The following is an 18037-nucleotide window of genomic DNA, read 5'->3' as shown; positions in this document are numbered from 1 at the left end:
GGAAGATAGTTCAGTTGAATGAATGCTGAAGGAGCTGGTGCAGTAAGGAGGGCTTCAGGCTCATGGATGTCTTCCAGGGCAGGTGGGACCTGCACAGGAAGGATGGGTTGCACCTAAACTGGAGAGGCACCAATAGGGGAAGGTAGAGTTTAGGTCAAATAAGGATGAAAGAAAGGACAGGCAGGGTCATGTTAATGAACACGGTGGGGCTGATAGGCTGAGTGTATTTATGCCAGTGCAAGAAGCATTACGGGTGAGGCAGGTGAGCTGAGGGCCTGGATTAGTACATGAAACTACGACGTTGTAGCCAGTACAGAAACTTGGTTGAGAGAAGAACAGGAATGGCAGTTCAACCTTCCGGGATTCAGATGTTTCAGATGCGATAGAGCAGGATGTAAAAAAGGTGGGGGAGTTGTACTATTGATCGGGGAGAACGTCACTGAGGCACTTAGAGAGGGCGTCCTGGAGGGCTCATTTAGTGAGGCTATATGGGCTGAGCTCAGGAATAAGAAAGGGGCAGTTACTCTGCTGGGGCAATGCTATAGGCCTCCCAATGGTCAGCGGGAGATAGAGGAACAGATCTGTAGGCAGATTATGAAAAGATGTAAAAACAACAGGGTAGTTGTAGTGGGTGACTTTATTTTCCCCAGTAATGACTGAGACTCCCTTAGTTCCAGAGGCTTAGATGGGGCAGAATTCGTTAGGTGCATCCAGGAGGATTTCTTGACACAGTATGTAGATAATCCAACCAGGGAAGGGGCTATACTGGACTTTGTTTTGGGAAAGGAGGCTGGCCAGGTGATTGGAGTTTCAGTGGGAGAGCATATTGGGAACAGTGATCATAACTCCGTAAGCTTTCAGATAGTTATCGATAAGGATTGGGCAGGAGCTGTGGAGAGTAGATTGGGAGCATCTCTTATCGGGTAAGTCCACATCTGATGTGTGGGAATTGTTTAAAAGGCGGCTGGTCAGAATTCAGGAAGAACATGTTCCTGTGACAAGGATGGCAAGGTTCGGGAACCTTGGACAATGAGAGGTGTTGCAAATTTAGTCAAAAAGAGAAAGGAAGCATATGTCAGGTTTAGGAAACTGAATTCCGAGACGACCCTTGAGGAATATAAAGATAGCAGAAAGGAGCTCAAGGATTCTGTATTTAATGCCCCTCCTCTGAATCATACCAACCTTTAAGCTACCATGACAGGACACGTGACCTGAGCTTTTGAAAGAATCTGAGATTTCCAGCACCGCAGTTTATTTGATTTCCTTCCCAATCCGGATTCTTTTAAAAGCTCAGATTCTGTGTCCCGTCATGGGTGCTTAGAGGTTGGCAGGACTCAGAGAAGGGGCATTAAATACAGAATGTATCCACGTTTTTTTGACACATTACTCTCCAGAGCAACAGCAAAATAAACTCTTGCAGCATGTGTTTAACTGATGTTTATTACGTTTCAGGCATTTCTTTCGGATGGAGAAGTTCTTGCCACTGTGAGTAAAGGAATTATTTTGTCATCTTCTCTTGGTGGCTTTTTCTTTTTACTTGATTGCTAAAAGACTTTGAATAGTTAATGTACAGTTAACAATGGTCCAAACAGCACCAGCATCACAGAATTTATTTTTATAACTTATCGTAATTTTTTATGTCTTTATGTCTTGCACTGTACTGCTGCCACAAAACAACAAATGTCACAACATATGTCAGTGATAATGAACCTGATTCTGATTCTGATCATGAGATCCTAGAAATTTATGCACAGAAAGAGGCCAGGAGTGAGTCCACATGTAGGATCTTCCTGTCTCCGTGTATGGGTGGGTACCCAGGTGTACCTTAAGATCATCAGTCTGAAGGTCCTTCTTCACAACAGGACAGGGTGGACTCTGATTGGTTGCTCACTCTGGTGCATGGGTGGTTAGAATTAAAAATTCAAATGTGAGGTGCTTAGATAGATGGAGATACAACCATTGGTACTGGTATTAGTTTATTATTGTCACTTGTACCAAGGTCTTGCATACTGTTCGTACAGACCAATTCATTACACAGTGCATTGAGGTAGTACAGGGTAAAAACAATAACAGAATACAGAGTAAAGTCTCACAGCTACAGAGGAATGCAGTGCAGGTAGACAATAAGGTGCAAGGTCAAACAAGGTAGATTGTGAGGTCAAGAGTCCATTCAACGTATAAGGGAACCGTTTAATAGTCTTATCCCAGTGAGATAGAAGCTGTCCTTGAGCCTGGTGGTATGTGCCCTCAGGCTCCTGTATCTTCAGTCTGATGGGTGAGGGGAGAAGAGACAATAACCCAGTTGGGTGGGGTCTTTGATTATGCTGGCTGCTTCACAAGGCAGCGAGAAGTATAGACAGAGTCCATGGTGTGGAGGCTGGTTTCTGTGATATGCTGGACTATGTCCACAATTCTCTGCAGTTTCTTGCAGTCCCGGGCAGAGCAGTTGCCGTACCAAGCTGTGATGCATCCAGATAGGATGCTTTCTATGGTGCATTGATAAAAGTTGGTGAGTGTCAAAGGAGACACGCCAAATTTCTTTAGCTCCTGAGGAAGCAGAGGCGCTGGTGAGCTTTCTTGGCCATGGTGTCTATGTGGCTGGACCAGGACAGGCTATTGCTGATGTTCACTCCTGGGAACTTGAAGCTCTCAACATTCTCGACCTGAGCATCATTGGTTCCATTCCATTCAGTTCCGTAAATAGTAGCTGGCGAGAGTCAGCAAAACGGGAGTGACATGGATCTGGTTCAGAGGGGCCGAGGTGTGGAGCAGAAATTGGCTGGAGCAGATAGGGAAGGTTAAAGGTAAACTGGGATTGTGGGAGCAGGGCTCCTTCGAGATGACTGGCAAGAACTTGGTCATCAGCTGCCAGCTGCTCTCAGTGCTGCTGTACTTGGTGCCAGTGTGGCCCATTCCCCACCCCCTACCCTAGCAGTCACCTGAGACACTTTCCACTTCATCTGGGGATCCAAGATGGAACGTGTCAGAAGGATCACAATGTGAAAGACCACAGCCTACAAGGGGAGACCCATACTCAACATCGCCCTCATCCTGATGGCCACCTTTGTGTTTGGCTGCATCAAACTGTGCTTAGAACCGAAATACATGGGAACCAAGTGTCGCTACGTGCTGTGGTTCTATCTGTCCCTGATGTTGCAAAGGATGGGCCTGGCCTCAATGCCACGCGGTGAGCCAGTCAGTTGGACATTGCTACGCTACCTGTCCTCCATGGAATATTTCTTTCAGAAAATTACCTTGGACTATCAGCAAGCACGGAACATCCTGCTGGCCCTGTGGGAGAAGCAAACAATGGATCCCGTGGGATTGTTCCCCAAGCAGACTGTCAAAATCATTGGCAGAATGCCTCATCGCCAGAACTCACCAACAAGCACCAAGACCTCACTTGGCTGGTGGTGAGAGGGGCCCTCCCAGTCTGATCCTTCCTGCATGGTCAGAATCTCACTCCCAATGTATGCTGCCCTTTGGATGGCTGTGATGAGGATGAGACGGTTACCCACCTCTATGTGGACTGCACATTTGCAAAGAAGCTCTGGAAAAGGATGCAAGGGTCCTCGTTGAGTTTCATTCCAAGCATCTACATAACAGAGGACTCTCTGATCTATGGGCTGTTCGCAGGGACACACACTGAGATAAACATCAAGTGCTGCTGGAACATCATCAGCTTGGTAAAAGGCACACTTTGGTCTGCCCGAAACTCGTCTTCCAACACAAAGGGATGTGAGTAAGGGAATCCTGCTGACTGGCACATTCCAGGCTGCAGGGGTACATGCTGAGGGAGGCACTGAAGCTTGGTGCAGCCAACATAAAGACTTTGTGGGGAAGGACCACAGTCTAGGGTCCTTTTGCCACCAGGTATTGAGGGACGTTGTGTAGAAGGCCCTCATAAACATGAGGTTTGTACCATCCCTGGAGGTCACAGAATGTGTCAACAGTACAAACGTATAGACCCGATAACACTATGAAAGTAAAGACGGAACGGCACTAGGAATGTAAAGAAAGCCATGCACTGTACATTTTTTATGAATAAAGTTTATTTTTGAAATATAAAAAAGATGAACCTGTAAAAAAAAACCCAGCTGGTCAAGAAATGAACTGATTTTCCTCTTGATGTTGAAACCATGAGCAACGGCTCACACAGGAGAGGCAAGTGGCTGCCACCTAACCATGCTTTGAAAGAGTAAAACTCATTGTGCACATCCCTTCCTAATTTTCTCCCTCAGGGTGCCTCTCGACATTGCCTTATCCTTGATCCCCTGTGCCCATCTGGGTAAATGGAAGATCAGCTTTTAATGGAAGTGCACTTTGCATTTGCCATGTTGGAGGTTTTGGAGTAAACCACAGTAAATATCCAGTGGGCTGGGTGTAAACAGTATGTATACTGTGTTTTGTTCCCACATAGAAGTGGAATATGGGAGAATAAAATGGGATGTGGAGGATTAGCGTAAATGGGGGTTCGGTGGTTGGCGCAGACTTGGTGGTCTGAAGGGTCTGTTTCTGCGCTCAGTGACTCTGTGACTGTGAGAGGGAGGCCATCTGATCCAAGGAGTCTATGCTGGCTCTTCGAGCAATGCCGCCAATGCCACCCATCCCACCAATCCCACCAATCCCAGCAACCCCACTCATCCCAACAATCCCACCAATCCCAACAATCCCACCAATCCCACCAATCCCACTCATCCCACCAATCCCACCAATCCCAACAACCCCACCCATCCCAACAACCCCACCAATCCCAACAATCCCACCAATCCCAACAACCCCACTCATCCCAACAATCCCACCAATCCCACCAATCCCACTCATCCCACCAATCCCAACAATCCCACCAATCCCAACAATCCCACTAATCCCACTCATCCCACTCATCCCACCAATCCCACCAATCCCAACAACCCCACCCATCCCACCAATCCCACTCATCTCAACAATCCCACTCATCCCAACAATCCCACCAATCCCACTAATCCCACCAATCCCAGCAATCCCATCAATCCCATCAATCCCAACAATCCCACCAATCCCAACAATCCCAACAATCCCAGCAATCCCAGCAATCTCATCAATCCCATCAATCCCACCAATCCCACCAATCCCAACAATCCCACTCATCCCACTCATCCCACTCATCCCACTAATCCCACTAATCCCACCAATCCCACCAATCCCACCAATCCCACCAATCCCATCAATCTCATCAATCCCATCAATCCCAATAATCCCCACAAACCCAACAATTCCATCAATCCCAACAATCTCATTCCCCTATTTATTTCCCCATTACCTATTCCCTGTCACATCCCCATTAACAACCCCTGATTCTCCCACCACCCAACTACACGAAGGAGTAATTTATAGTCAATTAACTGAGCAGCAGGTCCTTGGGATGTGGGAGGAAACTGGATCATCTGGGGGAAACCCACTTGCTCACAGGAATAGTGTGTAAACTCCACACAGTGAACACCAGAGGTCAGGATCGAAGCCAGATCACAGGAACTATGAGACAGTGGCTCTAATAGCTGCAGTCAGAGGAGATCCTGTGCATCATGACCCAGTGAAGGGAGGGATAGAGTGGTTATAGAACCAAGAGTATACAGCCAGTCTAGTGGGCCAACATTGTTGTTTAGTGTAACACAAGTCTTCAGTTAGTGATTGCAATTTGTAGGAGTTTGCCTCTCAAATATTATATTTATATTGTCTGTTTCAGGTACAAGAATAACAGGACTTCTGATTCTGCTGATTTGTGAGTATTGTCTTTGGTACCTACATCCGCATGCTCAACCTGTCCTACCCTCAGCTGCACATTGTTATATAAGTATGTAAAATCTCCAGGATGGAGAAGTATCTCATCAAGGTTCCTCCCAGCTCCCACACCACTTACCATCTCAAAGTACCAGAGGAGAAAGAACAGTACCTCCATATTGCCCCACAGCTCCCACAGCCTCCTGCATTGAACATTTCACTGTTGCAGGGCAACCTTCTTGGAAGTTCCTCCATAACCTAATGAGCAGAGGACATGGCATGAGTCACACATTTCTTTGTGTGTCTCCAGGCTTCTTCATTTCACAGTTGGTCCAGAGTTGTTCATCTCTGCTCCCTGGAAAATGTGGACCATTTCCCATATTTCATGAGTCACATCTCCGTGAAGGCAGGTGTCAAAGGTGGAATTCACCACTGCCTTCAGTGGGGCCACACGGCCTTTAGTTGGGTGAGGAAAAGAGTATTTGAAGATCAAGACTCAATAATCATGGTTCAATACACCGCTGTACTCCCTACTTTCCTCTGTACCCTGCCACATGAGCTGCCTACAGCAGTTACTACAAGGCACTGAAGAGGTGCCACCTACACTCTCCACAGAATCTTCTGGATCCACTGGTGGGCAAGCAAACCAATATCAATGACTTCTCCCAAGCCACCATCCCCAACATGGATGCCCTTGTTTTACTCAGTTGGCTCTGTCGTGCAAATCATATCATTCACAAGCCCAGCACCTGACTCCCCAAACACACACTGTATAGTGAGCTCTGTCATGTAAGGAGCTAAACAGGTGAACAGAGGAAAGGATTCAAGGAAGTTTTCAAAACCTCCTCCATTGACTCTGTCTACACTTCCCACCGCCTCAGGAAAGTAGCTAATATAATCTAGGGCCCCTCCCGCCCTGTCATTCCCTCTTCTTCCCTCTCCTGTCAGCCAGGAGATACAAAAGCTTGAGAGCACGTACCATCGGCTTCTACCCTGCTGTTATCGGACTCCTGAACAGACCTCTCATACACTGAAAGATGAACTCTTAAATCTCCCAATCTATCTTGTCGTGACCCCTGCACTTTATCTGTCTACCTGCACTGCACTTTCCTTGTAACTGCAATACTATATTCTGCATTCTGTTTTCTTTTTACTACCTTGATGTAATTATAAATGGCGTGATCTGTCTGGATGGCATGCAAAACAAAAGCCAACTGGGGACTGATTGATTCTGCCACAGAGGGCTTTGGGTAGGAGGGTGAATCTGCTATACCAGATATGAGACAAAAGTTCCCTAATCATTATTTTATCTTCACCTGATTACAGTGAAAACAACACACCTTGCTCAGCCTGGTACACCAATCCGATCATCCTAAAGTAAGTCATTTATTGATTCCGGCCAGATCTGACGATTCTAAAGTTAGTGTGTTTGCTCCACTTTGATTCTTCTCCACCTGATTTTGTGTTTTTTTAACAGTTTTACTCGGAATTCCAACTTGTTTTTAACACCTGAAGGTGACTGGTGGCACAAACCAAATGCTGTGTCTTATGAATTACCATATGGGATAAAAGGCAATGGTGAGGAACCTTCAATTGACTTTCATTTTGTCTTTTCCACTGAAACTATGATTGGTAGAGCTCTCTCTTTGCTGATTGAATGGCAAACGTGAACCATTAGTTTGTGAGGTTTGAACCATAAGGTCTTTGAATTGGTTTCTGGTTTGAATTAACTGATATTAGAGAGGTGATGGAGCCTGGTTTCACATGAGCACTGCAGTTAGCCCTTACATTTCTTGGGTAGGCAGCTATAGATTCTGAGACTCCTTCATGAGTTTTGCAGGTAAGTACATAACTAGGTGGGTTGAGGTTCATTTGTGATGGCACCAGAAAGGAAAGTGCTGCCTAAATGTACCAGAACACATTATTTCGAACATCACTGGCACTCATAAAACAGGACCCCAGTGATCCTGAGTTGCTCCAGTGTTTTTACAAAACACTGGAGCAACTCAGCGGGGCAGGCAGCATCTATGGAGGGAAATGAGCAGTCGACATTTTGGGTCTCAACCCGAAACATTGACTGTTCATTTACCTCCATAGCTGCTGCCTGACAAGCTGAGTTCCTCCAGCATTTTGTGTGTTGCTCCAGATTTCCAGCATCTGCGGTCTCTCTTGTGTCCCCAGTGATATCACATGGGCCTGTATTCACATATAGGTCAGACTGGCTGGCAGATTTTCTTCCTTGAAGGACATTCATGAACTGGAGGGCTTTTTATAACAATCCGGTAGTTTCATGTTATAGTTACTGAGACTGGCTTATTTGTTTTACACTCTATATTTTTTTAAGCAGCTGAGCAGAAAAGTCCAAATGGAATTTCAACCAGAGAACTGTGAGGTAATGCATGTAGGGAGGTGCAGCATGGCAAATAAATGGCCAAGGTTCCGCATGGTAGGTTTCTTCAGAAGGTCAGAGGGCAAGGGATCCAGGGATGTTTGGCCGCGTGGATTCAGAATTGGCTTGCTTGTAGAAAGCAGAGGGTTGTGGTGGAGGGAGTGCATTCGGATTGGAGGGCTGTGACTAGTGGTGTCCCACAGGGATTGGTTCTGGGACCTCTACTTTTCGTGATATTTATTAATGACTTAGATGAGGGGGTGGAAGGGCGGGTTAGCAAGTTTGCAGACGACACAAAGATCGGTGGTGTTGTGGATAGTGTGGAGGGCTGTCGAAGCTTACAGAGGGATATTGATAGGATGCAGAGCTGGGCTGACAAGTGGCAGATGGAGTTCAATCCAGAGAAGTGTGAGGTGGTACACTTTGGCAGAGTACAAGGTTAATGGCAGGATTCTGGGTAGTGTGGAGGAGCAGAGGGGGATCTGGGGGCTTCATATCCACAGATCACTGAAGGTTGCCTCACAGGTGGATAGGGTAGTTAAGAAAGCTTATGGGATGTTAGCATTCATAAGTTGTGGGATCGAGTTTAAGAGCCGCAAAGTAATGATGCAGCTTTACAAAGCTCTGGTTAGACCACACTTAGAGTACTGTGGCCAGTTCTGGTCTCCTCATTATAGGAAGGATGTGGAGGTGTTGGAAAGGGTGCAGAGGAGATTTACCACGATGCTGCCTGGATTAGAGAGTATGGATTATGAGGAGAGACTAAGGGAGCTAGGGCTTTACTCATTGGAGAGAAGGAGGATGATAGAGCTATACAAGATATTAAGAGGAATAGATAGAGTGGACAGCCATCGCCTCTTTCCCAGGGCACCAATGCTCAATACAAGAGGGCATGGCTTTAAAGTAATGGGTGGGAAGTTCAAGGGAGATGTCAGAGGGAGGTTTTTCACCCAGAGAGTGGTTGGGACATGGAATGCGCTGCCTGGGGTGGTGGTGGAGGCTGATACGTTGGTCAAGTTCAAGAGATTGTTAGATAAGCATATGGAGGAATTTAAAATAGAGGGATATGTGGGAGGAAGAGATTAGATAGTCTTAGGTGTGGTTTAAAGGTCGGCACAACATGGTGGGCCGAAGGGCCTGAATTGTGCTGCATTGTTCTATGGTTCTATGGTTCTATGGATGTCGGATAGTGTGGAGGTTGCAAGATTGCTTAATAAAGCAGATGAAATGGGATGTTGTTCCAAATCATCCAAGATGTAGAATTTAAGAGTAGGGAGGTAATACTGGAACTGTATACAACATTAGTTAGACCACAGTTTGTGTAGCCTGTACATTTCTGGTCACCAAGTTACAGGAAAGATGTGATTGCACTGAAGAGGGTGCAGAGGGTTTCACAAGGCTGTTGCCAGTACTGGTAACTTGTAGCTATGAGGAAAGATCCGATGAGCTGGGCTTGTCTTCTTTAGAACAGAGAAGTTTTGAAGACAAAATTATGAGGGACTTAGATTGGATCAAGTTCCCTTGATAGAATTGTTAATACCCTGGGTATAGAGTCAAAGTAATTGGTGACAGGAGGGGAGATGTAGAAATACTTTTCACCCATTGGTTGGTGGGGATCTGGGGAACTCTGTCCCAAAGTGGTAGTTGAGGCAAAAACCCTCCTCTCATTTAAAAACTACTTGGATGTGCTGTGGAATATCTGTAACCTGAAGGGATATGGATATAGTGCTGGAAGTTGGGGTTAGGTTAGGTCGATCTTTTATGACCAATATGGACACGACAGGTTAAATGGCCTCTGCCTGACATTAATTTCCTATGATTCTCAGAAGAGGTGGGAGACAAGCAAATTCATACCACTAAAACAATGGAGTCCTCAGTGTGAACGGTGGAAATGCAGTTGACAAAGTGAACAGGGCAAACACAATTCAGTTGATTGAATGCAAAGCACCAGGACATAAGAGTTCAGATAATGAACAACATAAATATATTTAAACAAAGTAAAACACTGGAATTCAATTAATGATCAGCTCTGCTGCATTAGGATTCAGTGAATGCAAACACGAACACAGTTGATTTCAGGAATGCACAACAATAGGAAGTGAAATTGAGAGAACAAGCTGCAACAACACGAAGGAAATCAGGAAGGAGAATCTCAGACCGTACACGCGTGGTTTTCACTCTTTGCTGGTATGCACTATGTTCTGGCCTCGATGTGGCTTTTCTGCTTTGGCCATTTTGCTCCGTCCTTTTCTGTGTACATTTCAATTTCCAAGCAATTATATTGTCTGACTAGAGCTTTTGTATAAATTGTCCAGCAGGTGATGTAAGTGCGATGCCACCCTCCAGTCAGTTGACGCAAAAGTTTGTTAGCTTCATGCGATAGCTATTGTGTGGGCAAAGATTTGCAATTTGAGTTATAATGATTCTGCCAGCTACAAATTAGTTTATGAATAAACAGGGAGATCAGTGTTGACTTACAGTTTTGCATTCACTCTCACTGAAAATATCTGGACACAAAGCATGCAAATGAAGCCAGGGTTGTTCGTGACTGGTCTGAGTGTTCCTGGTGATTCATTGTTCATTGTTGCTTCTGCAGCTTTTGTCATCTACACTTCCAGTCCTCGCATTATGACCACCCTGCTTCTCATTATTCTAAACCATCGGTATAAAGCAATGGAGTCAAAGAGTTCCGAGGAATCCTGTTGATGTTTTTATGTGCCGAACAAATTCCATTTATCACCAAGTCCGTCAGTTGTTTCCAGACTGAGTTTCCTTCCATCTGCTTGTAAGCAGTTCTAGCCCATGGGCCTCACACTTAATTAATTTCTTCACGATTTGTGTATTTGACAGCAACTCCCCAGATCACAGTCTCTGCTGCTGAAGGGGACAAAGGCAGCAGCTGGAGAAACTATTGCTTCCTGGTGCATTCTAATTCACACGACCTCTGGACTTGAACATGTATTACTGTTCAATCGTGATCACCGTGCCAAGATCCTGGTGTCCTCTTCTCCCCCCACCGCACCATGGGAGCACCTCAGTACTGCAGACGGGCTGTTAGGGACCGAAGGTGTCATAGTGTGCTGACACCAGAGTCTTTGACCTTTGGCACCGATTGATTGGAAGTATTTGGTAGAATAGGATGGCAGGTTTGCTGTAGAAGAGATTGAGTAGACGAGGCCTGCATTCTATAGGATTGAATCTGACTAAATTCTTCCAGGGCTCAACAGGCTGGATTCAGGGAGGACCTTTCCTTTGGCTGAGAACTTTAGAAGCAGGGGTCAAAGTCTCAACATAAGGGATAGCCTGTTTCGGACTGAGATGAGGAGAAATTTCTTCACTCAGAGGGTGGTGAGACTGTGCATTCTCTCCCCCAAAGGCCCATGGAGGCTCAGTCATTTAGTTCAATAACGGATTTCTGGAAATCAAACGAATGTGGGAAGAAAGCTGGAAAAATGGAGAGGATCAGCCATGATTATGATGAATGGCGGAGCAGACTTGAAGGGCAATGGCCTACTCCAGTTCATAAATGAATATTTAAAGAGCAAATGGAGGAAAAGCCTTACGGACTTCTAGAAATCTATAAACACTGATATGAACGGGCACAGGGGAGAATCTGGTGGAGACAGGTTGCTGGTATGACCAAGCGACCATTATTCTTTCTAAAGCTTTCATTCTCAAGAGTGTGGACACCACCGAGTGATGTGGAAGGAACTTGCCAGTGCTGGCTTTCTCGTGTGCCTTCTGTCCTTGTTTGGCCTTTATTTTCTTTTTCTGCCATTCAGACCTTAGCTGGAGGCTCTAACAAGCGACTGTTCATGCTGGCTAGTCAGTCTGTCTTTGTGAACTGTGTTATGGGATCCAGCTCTCAACTATTCTCTGCTGCTTGTTGTGGTTCTGGTTGGCTGGAGCTCACTCTGACCCTTGCTCATTCTCTCTCCTCATCTTTGGGTGTTGAGTGGGTGGGAAGAAGGGGACTGCGTAATTTTGACTGATGTAAAATGGGTGTTACATGTGCCTGGTAACTCTCTTTCCCTATTTTCAGTAAGGCAGCCAATTAAATGGCACCTATTTCAGTTCTACCTGATAAAACTACCCACATAAAGAATTTGAAGCTTTTCCCAAACAACATTGCCTTTCACTTTCCATCATTGTCTAAACTTGATTCCTGAGGTTGGGCGAATGCCTTGGGAGGACAGATTCAGCTGACTGGGCTTGTACTCACTAGAGTTTAGCAAAATCAAGGGCTTGACAGGGTTAATGCAAGAGTGAGGTCTCATGTCTCCATACCAGTCTTCCCTTAGGCAGTCCCCCAAAGATTGAGGATGACTTGTTTCCACTCTGGGTTCTGACGGGGTTCATGAGCCAACGTGGGAACGGCAGACTCTTCCACAGACGGGGGGCAAGTGGTGCCTGTTAGGACGGGGAGGTGGTTACTTTGTGAGGTGCTGCATTGCTACCACTGTTTACACAGGGACTACGTGTGCTCCCAATACATGGCCATGAAGTTCTCAAACCACCCTGAATGCTCCTTCTCCACTCTGAATGGTTATGAGCCAATGACTCCTGATGCTCACAGTGAATGTTTCATTTCTTTAAGGAGGTTTTGAGACATTCCTGAATCTTTTCCTCTGTCAATCTGGTAATGATCTCCCCTGACAGAGCAGGGAATAGCATGTCTGTTTTGGGCATGCGAATGATGCAGCCTGCCCAAGCGAGCTGACTGAGGGCACCTGTAGCCACACACCATTCAACATTCTGACTCAGAGGTAGAAATCATTACGGTGTTTTTACCAAGGCAGAGGCACAGCAAAACATCCCAGATAGTAGGTTTATGAATTTTCAATTAACCATTACATCTTTCCCTTCTTGCCTGGTTTGTCTGTTCCCACATGTTAGAGGGTATACAATCCTGTTACAAAAAACAGAACGCTGGAAGAACTCAGCAGGTCCAGCAGCAGTGGAGGCAAAATGTGCAAGTTGGCATTTCAGGTGACCCACACTCCCAGTGTGTTCCTCCCGCACATACTCACCTGTCCTTCTCTCTTTGTCCATCTCTCGCTTCGCCACCGCCCCCCCCACCCACCTGGTTGCATCTGCCCATCATCCCCTCCCCATCTGGTTCCACTTATCACCTTCCAGCCTCTATCTCACTCCACTATGTACTGCTATATACTGGCAATCTTTCCTCTTCCCTCTCAGTCCTGATGCAGGATCTCGATCCGAAACTTCGATGCACCTTTTGCCTCTGTGGATGCTGCCTGACCCGTTGAGTTCTTCCAGTGTTCTGTTTCTTTTTGTTCCAGACTACAGCATCTGCGGTCTATTTTGTCTTCAAATCATCCTGTCACATTGACAGTACACTTTGGGCTATTTATCTGCTTAAACTAAGAGAACATGAAAACCAACCATCCCTTCTGTGCATTTAGTTTTAGCCTTGGTTGTGAGTGAGACTGGTGCAGTACAGCAGGAGCTGCTGAACCCATCTCTAAACCTGAAATTACCTCTAAACTCTGAAATTACCACAACCAAGTTTCAGGTGTGGACACAGAGGGAAGTGTATTTTATTATTACAGGTCATCCTTGGGTTATGAACACAATGATGTGTAGCCCACACATATGAGCAAGTGATTGAGAAACCGGCAGGATGGATTTGCTAGCTGCTGCAGGGCTGCAGACATATTCTGCCACTTGGGAACTCGGTTCCGACTTGCGAACTGTCCACCTTACAACCAGTTCACCAGAACAGAACCTGGCTGAAACCTGAGGAGGACCTGTAAATATTTAGTGCTTGCAGCCAAGAACAAATCCCTCCCAATATTTTTCAGCTCAAAGATTCCCCTTGACTATCTCCTATTTCCTATTTTTCAGGCAACTGTACACTGTTGCCAAGGAGGTTATGTCAAAGGTCAGGTGCAGACTCAGAACTAAACAACCTGCAGTAAAAACAGAAAGTACTGGAAACACTCAGCAGATCAGGTGGCTTCAAGGCTTCAGGTCTGGGATCTTTCAACAGAACCAGCAAAGAGAAAAACCAAGTTAGGTTTAGGTAGCAGAGTAGGTGAGGGGCAGATGGGTTGAACATTCAGGAAATATTTCTGATAGGGTGAGACTAGGTGACTTATTCAAGTAGCAGTTAAGATCGGACGAAGCTTTTTTGTCTGTGTAATGTGTTGTTAATGGTAAAGCTATGGGATACACCCATCAGACCAGATTATACAAAACAGGGAAAGGAAAATGATGCCAGGCAGAAATGGTCAGTTCTGATACAGACAGAAGAAGAGAGTGAGCTACTTAAAGTTGTAGAATTCACTATTGAGTCCAGAAGGCTGCAGCATGCCCTGATGGACCATGAGGGGGTGTTCCTCAAGCCGGCACTGGGCCTCACGTAACAGTGCAGGAGGTCACAGACTGATAGGTCAGAGTGGGAGTGGGATGGAGAATTAAAGTGCCAGGCAACTGGAGTCTCAGGGTCACTCCAGCCTGCGTGCAGGTGTGCTGCAAAGCCATCACCCAATCTGTGTTTGGTTTCGTCATTGTAGAGGAGACCACACTGTGAACACTGAATGCAGCACACCGGATTGGCAGAAGTGCAAGTGAATCACTGCTTCACCTGGAGAGACTGTTTGGGTCCCTGGATGGTGGGAAGGGAAGAGGTTAAAGGATAGGTGTTGCATCTCCTCGTTGTGTTGGGAATTGTCATAAGATGGGGAGTGGTTGGTGGGGACAGGAGAGTGGACCAGGGAATCACAAAGGGAGCAATTCTCACAAAATGCTGCAAGTGTCTGGTAGAGGAATCTTGCTGGAGCTGGTGGAAATCATGAAGAATGGTCCATTGAATGTGGAGGCTGGTGGGGTGGAAAGCAAGAGATGTTTATCGTAGATGCTGCCTGGCCCGCTGAGCGTTTCTGGCATTTTCTGTTTTTATTTCATATTTCCAGCGTCTGCAGTGTTTTGATTATCATTACACACTGCAGGTTGTCCATTTCCAAAGTCAGAGTTCAACCGTCATTAATGGAGTTAGTAGATAACACAGCTCTATGTCAGAAAATAAATAACAAACCCGTCAGTCTTTTATTGACTCTTTGAAATGTGGTGCTCCGAACGTTACCTCAAAATTTCCATCCAGCTCACTGTCCCACATCGATGTGGTAGTTCATGCTTGGACTATTGGACACTGAGAACAGTGTTGGAAATAAATTTTCTTTAAATACTAATGTGAAAATTGCAGTAGCAATCAATGGGAGAATTTGTATACACTCTAAAGCAAACACTGTATCATAATAATATTTTTCTACTCCTTCCAGAAGCACATATCAGAGAGATACTGGTCCAAACAAAGTCCAACATGGTAGAAAAGATCGACAGGTAAATGCTTCACCTTGGGGGTTTAATCATTTAGGGGATTTCCCCTTTTTGGGTTAGTATTACCTGGGGCAGACTCTTGGGATCGAGGATGACTTGGCTCCACTGCAGTTCTGCGAGCTCTGGGGTAGCTGATGAGGCCAATGTGGGGTCCGCAGACTCTGCCACAGGTGGGGCTTGGCGGGGTGGTTGGGTGGGGGGCTTGGTTAGTTGGCACTCCGTCCACTGTTTGCACTCGCTCTCTGTGTGCTGTCAGTGAAGAAGCTCAAAACAACTGGTGCCTTCTCAAACACCTCTCCACCAGTTTGAGGGATTTGGGCCAGGGTTCCTCATGAGTCAATGAGGATCTCACCCGTCCCCAAGAAAGCTATGAGGATGTTCTTGGTCTTTCTTCCATCCTCCTGGAAGTTTCTTGCTGTGATGGAGTTTTTTCCAGGACTTTGTGGTCAGGTATATGAATGATGTAGCTCTTCCACTGGAGCAGGCTGAGTGTGAGCAGAGCCTCAATGCTGAGAATGTTTGCATTCTCATAGTCCAGTGTTGATGTTGGTTAATCCCATTGGAGCTTTCCAAGTGCTTTGTTAACTGCATCTTTTATAATAGATGCTCGTGCTTTCCCTACTACTGACATTAGGCCCACTGGTTTGAAATTCCCTGTTGTTACCCTTTTTTTAAATAGATATTAGATATTTATTTATTAGTCACATGTACATTGAAACACACAGTGAAATGTGTCTTTTTGCATTACTGAGAATGTGCTGGGGGCAGCCCGCAAGTGTCATCATGCTTCTGGCGCCAACATAGCATGCCCACAACTTCCTAACCTGTACGTCTTTGGAATGTGGGAGGAAACTGGAGCACCTGGAGGAAACCCACGCAGACATGGGGAAAATGTACAAACTTCTTACAGACAACGGCCGGAATTGAACCCAGGTCGCTGTGGGCTACATTTGCCACGGTCCAATTTGTAGGAAATGCTCCAGTGTCCAGATGTTTGGTAGATGATGACCAACGCCTCCACTATTTCTGGGGTTATTTCCTTTAGTTACTCTGGGATATAGATTATTTGGCCCTGGGGACTTGTCAGCCTTTATCACATTAATTTCCTGAGCACTATTTCTTTACTGACACAGATTTCCTTCAGTTTTTCCTCTTTCTTGACCATTGGTTCCCCAATGATTCTGGGAGGTAATTTCTACCCTCCTCTTTGAAGACAGAACCAAAGTGAGTGTTCTGCCATTTCTGGCGCCATTAAATCAGCATTCCCAGCAGCTCCTCACTCTGCTGCCAAATCCCTGGGCTGAGATTCCCGAAACACTCGGACAAATTCTCCAACTCCAGGAATGGAGCTTGTTTGGTTTATGTTTTCTCTCTGCACTGCTCTGTCTTTGCAAAGTGCAGTCCTACCTTCTTGAATAGTTTGTAGTCTTTAAGACAGTTCATCCCCTCCTCTAATACCTCTCCATCTTCTTCCAGTGGGTGGGGCCAGGCTGACACTTTGTCCATTCTTAACTACCTAGTCACAGATGGACAATCCTCGAAGTAGCTTCTCTCTCTAGATCTGCTCTGTTAGCTCTGGAGTTTGAGCTTGACCCATCCTATGTCCTATCTAAATTATGGCTTTGAGCAACATCATGCAGAACAACATTAGCTTCTGTATGTACACTGATGACACCAAGCTCTATCTCACCACCACTCCCCCCCACTGACAGAATAATTGTCAAACTACTCACAGCATGCAATACTGGATGAGCAGAAATATCTACCAACTAAAAGCCATTAGCTTGCACATCCCCACCTCCCCCAAAATTGTTCCTATTGACTGACTCCATTCCTCTCTTTGACACCAGTCTGAAATCAAACCACAACATTCACAACATTGGTTTCATAATTTACTGAGCTAAGCATCATGAACCAACATCACCTATTTCCACTTTAGATGAATCACTCCACTATTGGTGTTCATGCTTTTTCAGTTACTTAAATCCTAGACTCTGTAATTCTCTCCCTCAGGACCAATTCATCAACACTGTTTCAATCTCTCATCACAGACCTTTCATCAGTGCAGCACATCCATAGTACTGACCCTCTGACAGTCCTACCCTCCCTCAGTACTGACTCCCCACATCAGCTACCACTGAACAAGGTCTTGATCCAGAAGGTTAAGACACAAGGGATCCAAAGTGCGTTGGTTTACTGGATCCAAAATTGGTGATAGGAGGGAGAGGGTAGTGGTGGATGGGTGGAAGTGACACACTTCGGGGATTGGCGCTGGGTATTGTTGTTTGTAAAATATATGTAAATGACTTGGACGAAAATATAGGTGGTATGATGAGTAAGTTTGCAGATGACCTAGGAATTGGTGGAGTTGTAGACAGCGCAGAAGGGTGTGGGACATAGTGGGACACAAATCAACTGGAAATTTGGGTGAAGCAGTGGCAGATGGAATTTAATCCAGGCGAGTGTGAGGTAACACACTTTGGAACATCTAATTCTGGTAGGACAGGTAGACTAAATAGCAGGGAC

Source organism: Pristis pectinata, chromosome 27 (assembly GCF_009764475.1).
Source record: "Pristis pectinata isolate sPriPec2 chromosome 27, sPriPec2.1.pri, whole genome shotgun sequence".
Classification (NCBI taxonomy): domain Eukaryota; kingdom Metazoa; phylum Chordata; class Chondrichthyes; order Rhinopristiformes; family Pristidae; genus Pristis; species Pristis pectinata.
The sequence above is the reverse complement of the archived record's forward strand: the minus strand, read 5'-3'. Positions refer to the sequence as shown.